Source organism: Schistocerca americana, chromosome 6 (assembly GCF_021461395.2).
Source record: "Schistocerca americana isolate TAMUIC-IGC-003095 chromosome 6, iqSchAmer2.1, whole genome shotgun sequence".
NCBI lineage: Eukaryota > Metazoa > Arthropoda > Insecta > Orthoptera > Acrididae > Schistocerca > Schistocerca americana.
In genome coordinates this window covers 281,578,429-281,595,853 of record NC_060124.1, presented here as the reverse complement: position 1 = coordinate 281,595,853, position 17,425 = coordinate 281,578,429, and positions in this window count along the sequence as shown.

Genomic DNA, 17,425 nt, shown 5'->3' with positions numbered 1-17,425 from the left:
GAAAGAAATGATGCGTGAAAGAAATAAATGAAACAAAATGGGAATTTCACCTTCGGAATGAACGAAAGAGAATGCAATACTTCGTGATGAAGAGTAAATGGATCAGGATTAACAAGCATTAACAAGAATATACTATACACATCGTAGAATAGCAGTCTTAACTAATTTTTTCTTTCAGAATACAAGGCGATTGATGCAGGCTGTCAGACAGAACTACACATCTTAGTTTTAGTGATGAAATATGATAGAAATAAAGAATAGTTGTATAATGAGTAATGAAGTGATTTTTTGCAGATGATAATGAATGCTGATGAATAATGATGAAGAATATGCCACTATGGATAATGAAGTTTTTCTTTATAGGTGATGATAATAATGGAGTTATGATAATATAGATAATGAAGTGACGGATAATGAAGTTTTTCTTTACAGATGAGGATAATGTGGAAGTTATGTATTCATGCTATGTAGTTATTTAAGTATTTGTTGCAGTTCGCTTTGACAGCAGGTGTTATATTGCATAGTATAATGACTGAAGGTTTTGGAAACGACAGCAATGGAACACATTTTTATACACCTTTCACTACCTGTTAATTCGAAGTTCACTACTTTTTAGCATAAAATGCGTTTCTTCTTTCAGCTTAATAATCCATTTTTTTAATATATTTTTGCAGAAGAATTTATTTATGAAATTAATGTGCTATAAGCAGTTGTTCATTAAATCTATGTCATTTATGAATGGGATTACATATACTCTACTTGTTTCATAACCTTGCTACAGCTGACTCATGACGAATGACGTTACACATTTTCATTTAAAGGAACAACTCAGAACCAATTTTTTTTCTTTTTTCTTTTTCCTCTTCTTGCTTTCCCCTATAATTATCCAAAGCAATGCATTGCTAACAAAAAAATGTATTACCAGTCCCAAATAATGATACCAGTTTAAGAGAGTTCTGAGTAATACTGATTAGCTCGGAATAGTATGTCACTTGAATAATGAATGCATAAATACTACGCACATAATTTCGTTACTGTATTGAGATGACCAATGATTAATTAATAATGCTTTGTAACTGGGAAATGAATGCTACTGATTACTGTATTGAGATGACCAATGATTAGTTAATAATGCTTTGTAACTGGGAAATGAATGCTACTGATTGCTGTATTGTGATGACCAATGATTAATTAATAATGCTTTGTAACTGGGAAATGAATGCTACTGATTACTGTATTGAGATGACCAATGATTAATTAATAATGTTTTGTAACTGGGAAATGAATGCTACTGATTACTGTATTGAGATGACCAATGATTAATTAATAATGCTTTGTAACTGGGAAATGAATGCTACTGATTACTGTGTTGAGATGACCAATGATTAATTAATAATGCTTTGTAACTGGGAAATGAATGCTACTGATTACTGTATTTAGATGACCAATGATTAATTAATAATGCTTTGTAATTGGGAAATGAATGCTACTGATTACTGTATTGGGATGACCGATGATTAATTAATAATGCTTTGTAACTGAGAAATGAATGCTAATGCTACTGATTACTGTATTGGGATGACCAATGGTTAATTAATAATGCTTTGTAACTGGGAAATGAATGCTACTGATTACTGTATTGAGATGACCAATGATTAATTAATAATGCTTTGTAACTGGGAAATGAATGCTACTGATTAATTAATAATGCCTTGTAACTGGGAAATGAATGCTACTGATTACTGTATTGGGATGACCAATGATTAATTATCAACATTATTCTGTAATACTATGTTATTGACTACCTCCTGTTTTAAGTAATGACTTCTGATGATTTGTAATTAGGGAATGAATGCCTATGTTCTCTGTAAAATGCTCTCTGTAAAACGAATGACTTCTATGATTTGTAATTAGAGAATGAGTGCCAATGTTCTCTGTAAAACAATTAATGAATATTTTTCTGTAATACTACATACATGGTACAGAAATGTTCAATAACTGGGCTATGAATGCCGCAAACTACTAATGTAATTCCCGATGAAGGCTAGTATGTGACTTAATGTCCTTCACCTTCTGACCTAACTACCCTGAATTACTGCAATATCCATTTTTCCTGTATATCCTCTTGATCATGGAGCACTATATTTGGTTTTTGCACTAATTCTACGTTGGTGTGCCTTGTAAGAGCGTGGTGTTGACACGACATGCTGTCCACCACCGTGAGCGATGGAGACGTTATTATGGTCCCACTGTTTGGTGTACCTAATGTACTGCCAAAATGATAACATGGAATATTACTACGACATTTCAGTGTCTTGGCTACGCTGATAAACACTTCTAGGAAAAGAACTTCAGATTGTCTCACTTGGTGTTGTACTTCTGTGGAAAGATATGGACTTTCAGTGCAGCTGCGTGCAGCCTAAAGTGCTACAACCATAATGCAATCCTTCCCTTTCCTATCCTAATTCTTGTAACATAGTGGAAATCATTTTTTGCTAACATCATTTGTATTCATGGCCTACACATTTTTTCGATATATTCTGAACAACAGTGCGTGTGCACTTTCATCATTTTTCTAACATGATTTCTGCTTATTGTATATACATTTTATGATTTGCTGATATATTCTGAACTACAGTGCATGTGCACTTATGTCACTTGTCAACATGATTTTTTTGCCATTATGTTTATTTGTTGTGAAAATGCTAAAGAGTTTTTCAGTGCATGTGCACTTATGTCATTTGTTAATATGTTTTGTACTCACATGTTGTTGTTATCTAATATGTTTTGTACTCGGTGCATGTGCATCACATTTACTTCATGTTCTACATCTGTATATTCTGTGATTGTAAAGTTAATTAGTCAAGAAAAAATTTGTTGCTCATGGCAAGTCCAAATGACTCACCATCGCTGCCAAATTTTTGCCCCCCAGTGGAGGGTTATGAAACGCGTATGTATTCAGTACCAGTGATGGCGAGGCATGACAGAATCTCTGACCAGAGAGTTGTTTATCGTTGCTAGTCTGCGCTTGACTGCGCGAGAGTTTAGTTGCGAGTTGGACTCAGTCGGAAGTAGTGTGTGTGAGGAGTCGGCGGGCGTCGACATGGGTCACGGGTCAAGGTTCGGGACGAGGTACATTGTTAAATAAGGTAATGAAGCAGCATTGCGCGCATCTGATAATGTAATGTATCTTAATTGTAACTAATTTGTTCAAGAAATGCCTCAATAATAATTTTGTTTTCAAAGCAATCTTTTTTAAGAAAAGAATCTTTACAATTGAAACAATATTTCCTATGGTTTTCCTCCCAGAATCAATTTATCAGATTAATTATTGCACAGGGCCTAAGGTCAGCGCAGTTGCCCTTATAAAATTTATCAGGTTCACCATAACGTTAATTTTGTGGGGACTTAACATTTTTGCACATTTTTATTATCATTGAGTTTTATTACTGTGGGAAGCTAACATTTGGCACTATTTGCAGTTCTATTCAATTCTTTTCATTTTCATATTTTCACGGGGAGGTTACACTTGGCTCCATTTATATTTAATTATTATCTTTCATTTTTGCGAACTGCTGCCTTCCAATGATACCCGATCTTCTCCAAGTCGTTTGCTCCATGCACACACCCACGCACTTAACATACTGTGTTCGCCATTCACAGCAGTCATCCGACCCCGAATTGGACTTCCTGACACTCATTCAGCAGTCAAAACCCTCACTGCAACTCGTTGTTCGTGTTTCCAGGCCTCCGTAGCAAAGCCGGACGCACACAAGACTGCCTTATCTCACGTAGAGTGCCGTTAATAGATAAATGGCACAACTGTTCCTTTCTGATTCCGAATAGACGGCTCGTCTAAGCACCCACCTACCTACGTTAGGAAAATCCACCCCCATACTTTTTATACGGCAGTGGAAATCAGAATAAAAGCAGGGTTCCAGGAATGTAATAGTACAATGTCTGAAGCATACGTGTATCGAATTTGCTATGAAGTTTGTCGATACATATAAGACATTCACACATCATGACGGGATTACAAACTTTCTCTCATAATACGAGCAACAAAATAAGGCGCTTGCAATTCGTGGATAGAAACTGGTATAGGGGAGCTAGCAGTCGTATTGTGTTACTGCATTGTCAGTACTTTGTGCATCCTCTGTTCTTCCTAAATATCTGAGACATTCTATTCGGCACTGATTTCGTTAAGGTTTATAGTTCTTGCAGTGAAATTGTCGCCCATGCTTCTTGTATTGCTCTTTCAGCTCACATACGGTCTCAAATAGCCTTTCATTGTGATAAACACGCCTTGCAAGTATTCCACAAGGTTTTTCGTGGGTTTTAAATCCGGGATACATGCAAGTCATGGCTAGATATCGATAACATTATCTATAAAGCACTTATTGTTTCTAGCTGCACCATACACACATGCATTATCTTGATCTAACATTACACTTTCGTCCCCTAAGTTCCCATACATTCTAATCAATTCTGTTCCTAGCATCTCAGTTTACATGTTAGAGTTCATTCTACTGTTCAGCCAAGCGATGCATGATTTACCTTTAGCGCAGAAGGCTGGTCGAATCGTAACACTTCTACCACAGACATTTCTCCTTATTCTTACTTGCATGTCTGGAAGAACAGAAATCATATAACTGATACGCCTACCTGGGCAGTGGATCCACCTTCTTGAGTGCGATTGCACAAATACCTCCGACCTTCTGTGGAAATCTCAGATTAGCGAACGGCAGTAAAACGGTTAGGGACTGAGGACAGGTGGCGGTCGGTGGGAGTAGGGATCGGCCGGGAGGCGTGAAGAGACAGTCCGCCGAGTCCCGGGTGGCGCAGTGCTTAACGCACCTGTCAGGTACGCAGGAGATCCAGGGTTCGAATCCTGGTAAAGTACACATTTTCATTCCTCATCGCTGATTCCGCATAATATCCCGCTGTAGCTGGCAGCAGTCATCCCCTTCAATTTACGTACCTAGCGATTGCCATAACGAACAACTTAAACTGGAACCACCACATAGAAAACGTCGTGAGGAAGGTGTAAGCGTACAGATACGTTGGTTGATATTTCAGGGCTTTTGTGAAACATTTATACCTTAGGAGTTAGTATTATTGAGTAATCGTTTATAACTGTCGTTGAGATAAGTCTAAACAGCATTATTATTTTTTGCTTAATACATTGGGACGATTCTGTGTGTTTTTGGGGTTGGAATTTTTATGTTTGAGGTGACCCTCCGGCCTTGTGTGGATGCGAAAGACGCACTTTTCCAGAGTTTCAGTCGCCGCAAGCAACCGCTCAGAGTCTGCAACACCGTGAACCGGGTCAGGGAGCTCCTCCCTGGCGAATTTCCGTGATATTTGTCCACACAGGTTTAAGGACGTAGAACAAAGAAAAGAGCAGAGACTCACGACAGAAATTTGTGAGCCGAGACGTTCTTGCTAAAAGAAACTAAGCTGTAATCTGAGCTATAAACTCAGTTTCAGTTGTTGTGTAGGCAATAAACCGTACTGTGTCCAGAGTACACAGCTTGTTCTTCTCTACAATAAAACCAGCTGCACAGAAAGAACAGCTGGAAGAAGTATAGGATCAGTCTGGTATAAGATAAAAGCATACATCAAGACGACGGAAACCCCCACAGAGGCAATGAATGACTGCGTTTTATAGGCGGAACACTTATAGGAGATGCTACGAATGTGCCAAAGAAACTGCTTACACTAATCTTGTTCGTCCTTACATGGGGTACTTCTGCATGGTATTGGATCCTTACCAGGTAGGACTAATGGTTGAAATCGAAAATGTTAGAAGAAGCTCAACTTGTTTTGTGATGTACCAAAATGAGGGAGAGTCTCTGATGGACGTGATAGGTGATTTGGTGTGGCATTCATTAAAACAAAAACGTTTCTCGTCGGACTGAAATCTTTTCACAAAATTTCATTCACCAACTTCCTCCTCCAAATGCTGTAATGTATTGTTGACTCCTACGTACCCGTAAGGAGAAACTAGCTCGTGTTGAAATAACAGAAATGAGCTCACGCAAATATATTAGTTGTTCGATTTTTCCGGGTGGTGTTTCAGAGCGTAACAGTAGAGAAATAGACTGAAACTGGAATCCTCTGACAAGCACTTAACTGTGAATTGCAGAGTAGACATATAGGGAGAAATGAAAACGGAAATGTTCACAGTTTTCCTTTTTTGGGGGGTTAGGTAACATTTGGTAAATGTGTATTTGTGAGAATTTATGTGTAGTGGAATTAAGTCGGGTGATGCTAAGGGAATTAGATTAGGAAATGAGACACTTAAACTAGTAAAGGAGTTTTGCTATTTGGGGAGAAAAATAACTGATGATGGTCGAAATAGAGAGGATATAAAATGTAGACTGGCGATGGCAAGGAAAGCATTTCTGAAGAAGAGAAATTTGTTAACATCGAGTATAGATTTAAGTGTCAGGAAGTCGTTTCTGAAAGTGTTTGTATGGAGTGTAGACATGCATGGAAGTGAAATATGGACGATAAATAATTTACACATGAAGAGAATAGAAGCTTTCGAAATGTGATGCTACAGAAGAATGCTGAAGATTAGAGGGGTAGATCACATAACTAATGAGGAGGTACTGAATAGGATTGGGGAGAAGAGAAATTTGTGGCACAACTTGACTAGGAGAAAGGATCCGTTGGTAGGACATGTTCTGAGGCATCAAGGGATCACCAACTTAGTATTGGAGGGCAGCGTGGAGGGTAAAAATTGTAGAAGGAGGCCAAGAGATAAATACACTAAGCAGATTCAGAAGGATGTAGGTTGCAGTACGTACGGGGAGATGAAGAAGCTTGCACAGGATAGGGTAGCATGGAGAGCTGCATCAAACCAGTCTCAGGACTGAAGACCACATCAACAACAACATGTGTACGTTATTGGAAGAGTGTATTTTATGCTCATCTATACTCGCATTACATGTTTCAATAGTAATACTCTTACACAACTTTTGTGAGGACCTAGTATCCTTGCTGATGAGCGACCTAGATAAAAAAAAACCAAACAGATACTATGCACACCGTATATATTACCAGTTTTAACCACAGTCCTCTTTCACTAGTTTAGTGAAGGCGTAGGATTCTCGCTGTTGATTGTCCTACATTCTCTCTCTCTCTCTTATTTCTGTAGCGGCCGCTACGAGCGCACCTTGCATTAGCAGGATGACAGGGAGGAAGTCCACGGCAGCGGAAAGCCACAGCCCTCCGGTCGGCAGAAGCTGTCCGAGAGAGCGGGCGGTCGCGAAAACCCTCCGGACGGCCGACGTCGGCAACAGCAGGCAGGGACGGCCTGGCCTCGGGGCACTTCCCTTCCCGACTGCCTGCCACCCCCCGCGCCGCACCGCAGGGATAAAAACCACCACACCTTGACGCGCCGTCTTTATCCATTAATGTCCCGACGTAAAATGTTCATTAGTTTCCTTAATGGAGTCGCCCTTTTATCGTATTAACAGCCCCGGGCCGCCGCCTTTGTGCAACGGAGCATAATGGCCGGGAGCGTAAGCCGGTGCCCACGCCGCTGATGGAGGAACACAGTTTAAAGTATTTAATCCCTCTCCGTATAATGGTTCAGCGCATACAGATTCCTAAATAAAATGACGCTTTTACAGTTTTCTGTTCGGATTCCTCGAATCATAGTAACAAAAAGGAGGAGGAGGAGGAGGAGAGAATAGCCCTTCTCTTACTGATGAGGCTGCTGGAATCTGTACCTGAGCTCCAAGTACCCAAGAAGACATTACAGCCTTCTGGTAAGATGCACAACGACTCATTTGCAGATTATCCCTTCAACAGAGAGCTAAAATTCGTAGTAGCCACTGGAGCTATCACTGATCAGGTTAAAATAGAATTAATACAGGCATTCCTTCATGTGCGCCCTGTTTCTTTGTAGAGTCACCCTGGGACAATAAGGTAAGTCGGACGAAACGTAATTTCTGCGTATCTGATAACGAGTTACTAATTTACACACAGCACAAACTGACGGAAGATACCACAACACCAAAAGAATAATTAATGTAGAGTAATGATATTTTAGGAACAGATTTGTCTTGGTAACGTATTTACTTGATTAACGTTGCAGGATCGCAGGTTAATATGAGCACGGTATAAGCCACTGTATATGTAAAATGCTAGTACATTATTAGTCAGTGTAACTGTCAGGAGTCCGCAGCTCGTGGTCGTGCGGTAGCGTTCTCGCTTCCCACGCCCGGGTTCCCGGGTTCGATTCCCGGCGGGTCAGGTATTTTCTCTGCCTCGTGATGACTGGGTGTTGTGTGATGTCCTTAGGTTAGTTAGGTTTCAGTAGTTCTAAGTTCTAGGGGACTGATGACCACAGATGTTAAGTCCCATAGTGCTCAGAGCCATTTGAACCATTTGTCAGGATGTTGTGTACAGGTGCCGGATGTCAGTAATTGGTACGGGGTTCCCTGCCCGTTGCACTTGGTCAAGAGCTCTACCAACCGAGCTACCCAAGCACGACTCACGCCCCGTCCTCATAGCTTTACTTCTACCAGTATCTCGTCTCCTACCTTCCAAACTTGGTTGCTTGGGTAGCTCGGTTGGTAGAGCACTTGCCCGCGAAAGGCAAAGGTCCCGAGTTCGAGTCTCGGTCCGGCACACAGTTTTAATCTGCCAGGAAGTTTTATGGTTAGTGCTGTTTGTGGATGACGCTGGAGTTGCGGTCCTATGATACCCCATACGTGCTGGACTGGAGACAGTCCTGGTGACTGAGCGAGTCAGGTCAATATGTTGACACTCTGTAGAGAGCCTTCGGTTACAACAGCGATATGTGGGCTAGCGTTATCCTGTTCGAAAACACCCCCTGTGTACTGTTTATGAATGGTGGCACAACAGGTCGGATGACCAGACAGACGTACAAATTTGCAGTCAGCGATTGTGGAATAGCCACGAAGGTGCTCCTGCTGACATACGAAATCGTACCCCAGACCTTAATTCCAGATACAAGACGTTTGCGTCTAGCACACACACACAGGTTGGTTGCAGGCCGTCACCTGATCTCCTTCTAACCAACACACCACCATCACTGACACCGAGCCAGAACCAGTTTTCATCAGAAAACACCACAGAACTCCATTCTTCTCTGCAATGAAATCACTTGACACCAATGAAGTTGCAAATGGCGGTGATTTGGGGTCAGTGGAATGCACGTTACATGGCGTCTGGCAAGGACCTGTCCTTGAAGTAACCGATTTGTAACAGTTCGTTGTGTCACTAGAGCGCCAACTGCTGCAGATGCAGTGAGACGCACCACAGCCATACGCCGAACGCGTTGGTCTTCCCTCTAGGGGGTGCCACGTAGCTGTCCTGGGTTCGGTCTTTTTGCGACAGTACACTCTCGTGACCCCTTCTGCTAGCAGTCACATACAGTGGCAATATACCTACCACGTATTTCTGCAGTTCGCATACTGAACATCCACCTTCTCGTAGCCCTATTACACGACATCTTTCAAACAGCGAGGTGTTGAGTTGGCGTCTTTGTCGCCTTAAAGGCGTTCTTGACTAACATCAACTCACTGCGTCCAGTCTCAAAGGTAACAAACACTTACGACGTTTACAGCAAGTATTTAAAGCAAACCTGATTTCCATCATCGCAGCGGCGCTACTAGCACCACGTGACTGGCCCGGAATTTCAGTAGAGCGTATGCTGTCTGTGTTTCTGGTTGTTTTTACATGTCACAACTTCCACATGCCCACTCCTTAACTAAAGGTGCTAAAGCTGTTTCATCGAAACAGCATTTTTTCCAGGTGGTCAGCCATATACGTTTCAACTTTGTTTCAGATATTCCACTGTTATGCTAAAATGCCCACCTTAACTTCCTCAAGTAAGGCCTGTGAGAGCTGGATTCTCAGGATGGGGCAGGATAAGGTTACGATTGTGGACGGGGCCGTAATCAGTTACTCTCGGTTGCACAACAAATACGACTACGTTATTGAAAGAAATTAAAATTTTAAAACAATCTCTAAAAAACAATTGACTGTATAACGGCTGAAGGCGTGAATTAGAAGTCAAAAAAACAATTCCAGATAGCACATATTAAGATAAATACTTTGTTTTAAAATGAAATGTAACACGCCTGAAGGCCTTATTGTAAAGAAGTGAAATTATTTCTCGGGTGAAGGCCACAAACAATTTCAAATAACAAACGGCAGAAGGCCTTAATTAGAAGTCAGGAAATCAATTCCGAACAGCACCTTTAAAATAAATACCTTGCTTTTAAAACAAGTTTGCTTAAAAGAACTTACTGTAATACGGCTGAAGGCCTTATGACGAAAGAAGTCAAATTATTTCTCGGCCGAAGGACACATCATCAATAATTAGAAAATTACAAATGTTCTTAAAACAAACATCACAATCCAAGGAACATAGACTAACGGATCTCAGCAAGTGTTCCAAGGGTCGGCCTGGGAAGGTAACATTAGGTAAGGTGAGACAGGCAGCCAAGAGTTGTACTCACGTAACAGGATGGCAACTCAAACTAGTGGCAGCTTAAGCGCCGACCGACCGACTAACCAATCCGCGTAACGTCCGATCACCGGTACAACGATGGAATATTTTTAGGCAAGGGCGAAGAGACAGACAGCACTACGTCTTCAGAAAACACCCAAGGCCGAAGGAAACACTAAAACCATGGTAGACCTCCCAAAAAATATGCACAGTACAACACACGAGTCTATCGAACTAGACGCCGTGTCGGGCAGCATCAACATGACGAGGAAGCCGCGCGGAATTAGCCGAGCGGTGTAGGGCGCTGATGTCATGAACTGTGGGGCTGGTCCCGGCGGAGGATCGAGTCCTCCCTCGGGCATGGGTGTGTGTGTTTGTCCTTAGGATAATTTAGGATAAGTAGTGTGTAAGCTTAGGGACTGATGACCTTAGCAGTTAAGTCCCATAAGATTTCACACACACTTTATATTTTTTTTTATACGACGAGGAACGGTACACTGCCGGAAAAGTACGCTAACCTTCAGGGCAGGTAACTGGGGCGTTAGCGGCCACAAGGCAGAAAATACCGCTGGTTGCACTTCACAAATAAGAATAATACTAAATTCGAAGATGAATAACAAATATAGAACGACGGCTGCAATATTTCACCGCCTCGAAAGACTTCACTCGTTGCCGCCAGACTAAGCAGACCTGGGAGCAACAACCCGCCGACCAAAGGCGAGAACTCAGGATAGTCGAAGCTGCATTAGCCGTTAACTCTTCACTCAACTTAACGTCCAGGGTTCGGTGTGCAAGGAAGTCGTGGCTCTCGCAGCCACCCCTCCTCGATCCGGCAGTGGCAGCGCGCAGCCAGCGGCCCCGGCTTGCCCTTGCGCTGCACGGACCTGCTCGCTGCTGCGCCCCAACCGAACTGATGGCCGTTCGCAACTTCTCTAGAAATCCAGTATGCAGACAGCAATAAAATAACTGCTCACTCAAAACCACAAGATACACACGGATCCAGGGAAAGAATTCCATTAACAACTCACAATACTAAAACCAGTCACTGTGAAACAGCACTGACGAATTATAAGTCGGCACAAACACAGACAAGCCAGAAGCGGTCGGAAAACCAAATGCACGTCGTCCGCTGCGACGACCGACCGAACGACCAACCAACGGTCGTCCACACTCAAGTCAGGCACGGGAAAATTCCAGTATAAATGGTTGACTGACAACTTATTGGCATGAGGTCACTTCAGCGGGCGGACACACACACAAGTGAATGCTCGAATATCACGGTCCATTCAACTAAACCTCGCTGAACCCGGTCCTTGACGTGGTGGTGCACTCTCGCGACCACATCCTTCCGTCGGACAGTGCATGTGTGTCGCCAGCGGTCGGGCGAGTACTGGCTGTCCGGACCTCACTGCTGCTCCGTCCCAACTCTACTCCCCTCGCTCGACACACGACGCCCGGGAAATACTAGAGGTCGCTCCAAAGATCGCCAGTGAACACACTAATAAAACGAAACGACACTATCGCTATTACAAGATGCCAAGCTATGAACGGCATCAAAGCGAGCCGCATACAGCTCAGCCTGTATGACGGTCTTGTCCTTACAGTTTTATTTCCAAACCAGTGGATCCTTTGTGTCCTATATTTGGTTTAAATTTCTTCTTTCGTTCACGTGTATCTCTACACGTCAGCCCTTTCCCGCCCATATACTCTACTCCAAGTTTTAGGTACGTATTTTTAAGTCTCAGAGGATTGTTGTGCACATAGTAACTGATATGTGTATCAATCAGAGTACAAGTCTGCCAAATTTATGGCTTTCTGCCATCACTTTATGCCGTCAACTCCATTGCTAGGGATTTAATTTCAACCTGGCTGTCAATAATCAACTCAGAATCTCTGAAAACTGTTCGACACACATAGAGATTTATACCTGCTTTAACAGCTTGTCTTTGTAGTTATATACTGTAGTTTTATTATCGGTTTCTAATAATGTTCCTGACAATATCGTCTGCGAATATCAGGTATCTGCCTTTGTCCCACTATTCCCGATTGTATGCACCCATTCCTTTCATTTCCCGTTGGGCTTCACGGATCACCATATCAAGGATGAAACTACAGTGAAATCCAGACCATTAACTGCTTACAGGCGTTGATAAATATCAACGCGGACAGTTGAATATGTGTGCCCCGATGGGGACTCGAACCCGGGAACTCTTGTTTACATGGCAAACGCTCTACCTGGTTGAGCCATCGAGGACAGAGAGAATAGTGCGACTGCACGGATTTATCACTGGCACGTTCCCCGTGAGACCGACATTTCCAACTTACTGTCCGCACACTACATTTCTGTAGCCCCTACCCACTATACTCATTATTTGCAGCAGTCAGTCTACCGATTCCCGTAAGAGTTTGAGTAGTTTGAGTGCATCCGCACTGAAGAAGATCGTTGGCCGGTAAGCCTAATCTATATGAAGTTGGTATCTGTTCTTTCAGACATCGGGGAATCGGTAGATTGACTGCCGCGAGTTTTCTGAATGCACGTCAGTCTCTGCTTTCTACAACTTTTACCCTCTAAGGCTTCCTCCAGAATCGTGGAAGTATTTTCCTAATGTCCCAGTAGCTGTTATATCATCCTGTCCCTTCCTCTTCCCAGTGTTTACATATTGCTTTCGTTTCCGATTCTGCGCTGAACCTCCTCATTCCTCACCTTTTCAATCCACCTAATTTTCAACATTCGTCTGAAGCACCACATCGCAAATGCTTCAGTTCCGCTGTTCCAGTTTTCTTGTTTCTCTATCATATAATGCTGAGCTCGAAACGTACATTCTCAGAAATTTCTTTCTCAAATTTAGGTCTATGTTTGATACCAGTAGACTTCTCTTAGCCAGGAACATCCTTTCTGCAAATGCTAGGCTGCTTTTGATGTCCTTCTTGCTCCCTCCGTCATTGGTTATTTTGTTTCCCAGGTAGTAGAATTTCTTAACTTCATCTACTTCTCGTTGTTCCATTTCTGCTACTTCTCATTACTTCCGTCTTTCGTCTATTTACTCTCAGTCCATATTCGGTACGCATTAGACTGTTTATGTCATAAGCGTATCGTATCTAATCCCACTCCTGAAACTTTCTTTTATTTTAATCATTGCTACTCCGTTGTATAGATTAAACAGTAGGGGCGAAAGACTACATCCCTGTCTTATACCCTTTCTACTTCATGCACTTCATTCTTCGTTTTTCACTCTGTTCCTCCCTTACATTCTTGTAGATAGTGTATAATACCCGTCTTTCTCAACTGTTTACCCCTATTTTCTCAGAATTTCGAACATCTTGCAAGATTTTACATTGTCGAACGCTTTCCACAGGTCGACAAATCCTACGAACGTGTCGATTTTTCTTTAGTCTTGCCTTCATTTCCAACCGCAACGCTGGAGTTGCCTTTCTGGTTCCTTAACCCGTCATTTAACACATCTTCAGTTTTCCACTCTTCAGTTCATTATTTTTCTCAGAAACTTGGAAGCATGAGCTGTTAAACTGACTGTAAGATAATTCTCGGACTTGTCACCTCTTGCAGTCTTCGCAATTGTGTGGATGATATTTATCCAAAAGTTAGATGATATATCGCCAGTCTCATACATTCTATACACCAACGTGAATAGTCGATTTGATGCCACTTCCCCAAAGATGTCATTAATTCTGATGGAGTGTTATCTAACTATTCTGCCTTGCTTGATCATGACTTCAATGTTTATTTAAATTCTGAGTCCCCTAACTTTTCTAAATCTTCTACTGTCTCTTCTTCTATTACATCATGGAAATATTCCCCCACACCTCTTCGTTCTCTCCTCTGCATTTCCAAGTGGAACTCCTGTTGCAATCTTAATATTACCACCCTTGCTGTTAATTTCAACTAAATTTGTTTTTACTTTTCTGTATGCTTAGTCACTCTTTCCGACGGTCATTTTTTTCGATTTCTTCATATTTTTCGTGCCACCATTTCAGCTTAGCATCCCTCCACTCCCTATTTATTTCATTCCTCTGCGAATTATATGCCTCAATTTCCCTAAACATATTTGTACTTCCTTCTGTGGCGATCATCTGAAGTATTTCTTTTGTTAGCCATGGTTTCTTTGCAGTCACTTTCTTTGTATATATGTGTTCCTTTCCAATATCTGGGAGTGCTCTTTTTAGAGATATCCATACGTCTGCAACTGTACTGCCTACTCAACTGCTCCTTATCGCAGTACCTATAGCCTTAGAGAACTTCAAGTGTAGACCTTCACTGCTCATTTCTTCCGTATCACTGATTCTTTTTGAGTAATCTCTTTAAATTCAGTCAATTCTTTATCACTACTAAATTGTAATATGATCCTATATCTGCTCCTGGGTATCAAATGTAATTCAGTATCTGATTTCGTAATCTGTAGCTGACCGTTATGTAATATCAATGTAATCTTCCTGTACCTCCCGGCATTTCCCAAGAATACTGTACCTTCGCCTCCTGTGATTCTTGAATAGCGTGTTCGCTTTTACTAGCTGAAGTTTATTACAGAACTCAACTAGTCTTTCCCCTCTCTCATTCTCATTACCAAGCCCATAACGTAACCGTTTATTGTACTTCTTCCCCTACAACCACATCCCAGTCCCCCCATGACTATTAGATTTTCATTTCCCTTTATGCAGGACGATTCACGAAGATATGCACATATTTCAGTATGCTATTCTACAAGTAAAACTAAAGAAAAAAGTTCCAATAAACACAGGTCCGAAAATGTTAAGTTACGGAGCTACGACTAATAAATAATTCTTCCTGAAATTTAGCAACTTCGCTAATGCGAAGCCCTCGCAAAACTGAACGAGGTTAAAGTAAAACACGATTTCCAATTATTTTATTGTTATTGATCTGGTGAATATAATAAAACATGTTCCAGACATGTATCTGAGTAGTTTTCCAGAACATTTAGAGATACAAAGATTATTATACAAGTGCATCATTTACGTGCGGGAGATCCTGCCCTTCTCTTGGAGTTGTATAACTGGTTAAATAATAATCGGGAGTTACACAAATACATATTTACTGATGAGGCACAGTTTACTCGAGATGATATAAACAATTTACATAACGAGCACATATGGGTCTGAAGCAAACCCACATGAAACAGTGCAACGCAATTTCCAGCAGCTATTTAGCATAAATGTGTGGTGTGGTATAATCAACACACACTTTATTTGACCATTCATGTTCCCATGACATCTAACTGGCGAGACTTACTTACAATTCCTTCAAAAAGAAATGCCCCGCTTGCTCGAAAATGTTCCACTTGCTACGCGATTGCAAATGTATTTTCAACATGACGGCGCGCCTCCACATTTCAACGATGCCGTTACTACACATTTAAATGAACATTATTCCCCAGAAATGGATTGGTGATGGTGCTACACGTCTATGGCTACCCAGAGTGGCTGATTTAACACCAATGGATTTTTGTGTATGGGGATGGGTGAAAGACATAGTTTATGAGGACAAAGTGAGGCATTACTTGCTCGTATTATGAATGCAATGGGTGTAATTAAGAACAACCCTGTGAAAAGCAACGAAATTTGTTAATACACGTACAGCTAAATGCATTGAACTCGGTGGAGACATTTTTAAACATTTCTTGTGAATGTATTGTGAAACTGTATGTACCCTGTACAACTTCTTTAACACTGAGCTTTGTTTTTTCCCGATTAACACGAATTCACGTATACTGGGCAATTAGTAAAAGCAGATTATCTGACACATTTATACAGTTTCAGTTCACGTTATTACCATCATTTTTCTTATATTAAATTACCTACAACTTCTCTTGAAAACATGGTGCAGTTGTCTGGAATTTAAAAACAAATTGGGTCAAGTAGTTAATAAATTAAAAACTTACGAAATTACTTATTTACTTCTCTGTATATTATCGAAAACTACTGCAGATACATGTGTAGAACATGTTTTATTACATTCACCAGATCAATAACAACAAAATAAATGGAAATCGTGCTTTGATTCAGCCTCTTACAGCTTTGAAATGGCATCATATTAGCGAAGTCGCTAAATTTCAGGCAAAATCTTTTATTAGCCGTAACTCCGTAACTAAACATTCGCCGACCAATGTTTACATGAACCTTTTTCTTTAGTTTTATTTGTAGAATAACGTATTAAAATATTTGCTTATCTTCGTGACTCATTTGTATACTGAATTACCAGTTCAATTTCCTCATATGCTTTCTCTATCTCTTCGTCTTCTGCTTGCGACGTCGGCATATATATCTGAACTATCGTTGTCAGTATTGGTTTGTTGTCGATTCTGATTGGAGCAACCCTATCACTGAACCGTTGACAGTAACGAACTCTCTGCCCTACCTTCCTATTCGTAACGAATCCTACAGCCGTTATACCATTTTCTGCTGCTGTTGATATTACCCTACACTTATATCGCCAGGAATCCTTGCCTTCCTTTAGTTTACTTCACTGTCCCCCACTATATCGAAATTGGCCCTTTACGTTTGTCTTTTTAGATTTTCTGGCTTCCCTACCACGTTACAGTGAAACGTCCCCTTTTGAAAAATTATACATGACTGTCCTTAAACTGACACACAATATTTTTTTAGCGCAGCGCAATCTGACTTTCAGAAATCTCCACAGAAGAACGGTCCTGACTAACATAAACCTATACCTTACATAAATCACTTACCTCACCAAAAATCTTCGTTACTCGAACTACTGCAATACAGCGAGAGCCACTACTGCCAGCTAAATAAGAGATTCAAACTACTGAAGGCACTAACTGCTGATAGGCATAGTTAGCAAATGAAAGATTTTGATAGAGAACAAACAATGTATTTCTACAAGGACTGCAGTGGGTCTGCACCTCTGGTGGCCCACCAATACCGTAATCTCTACCA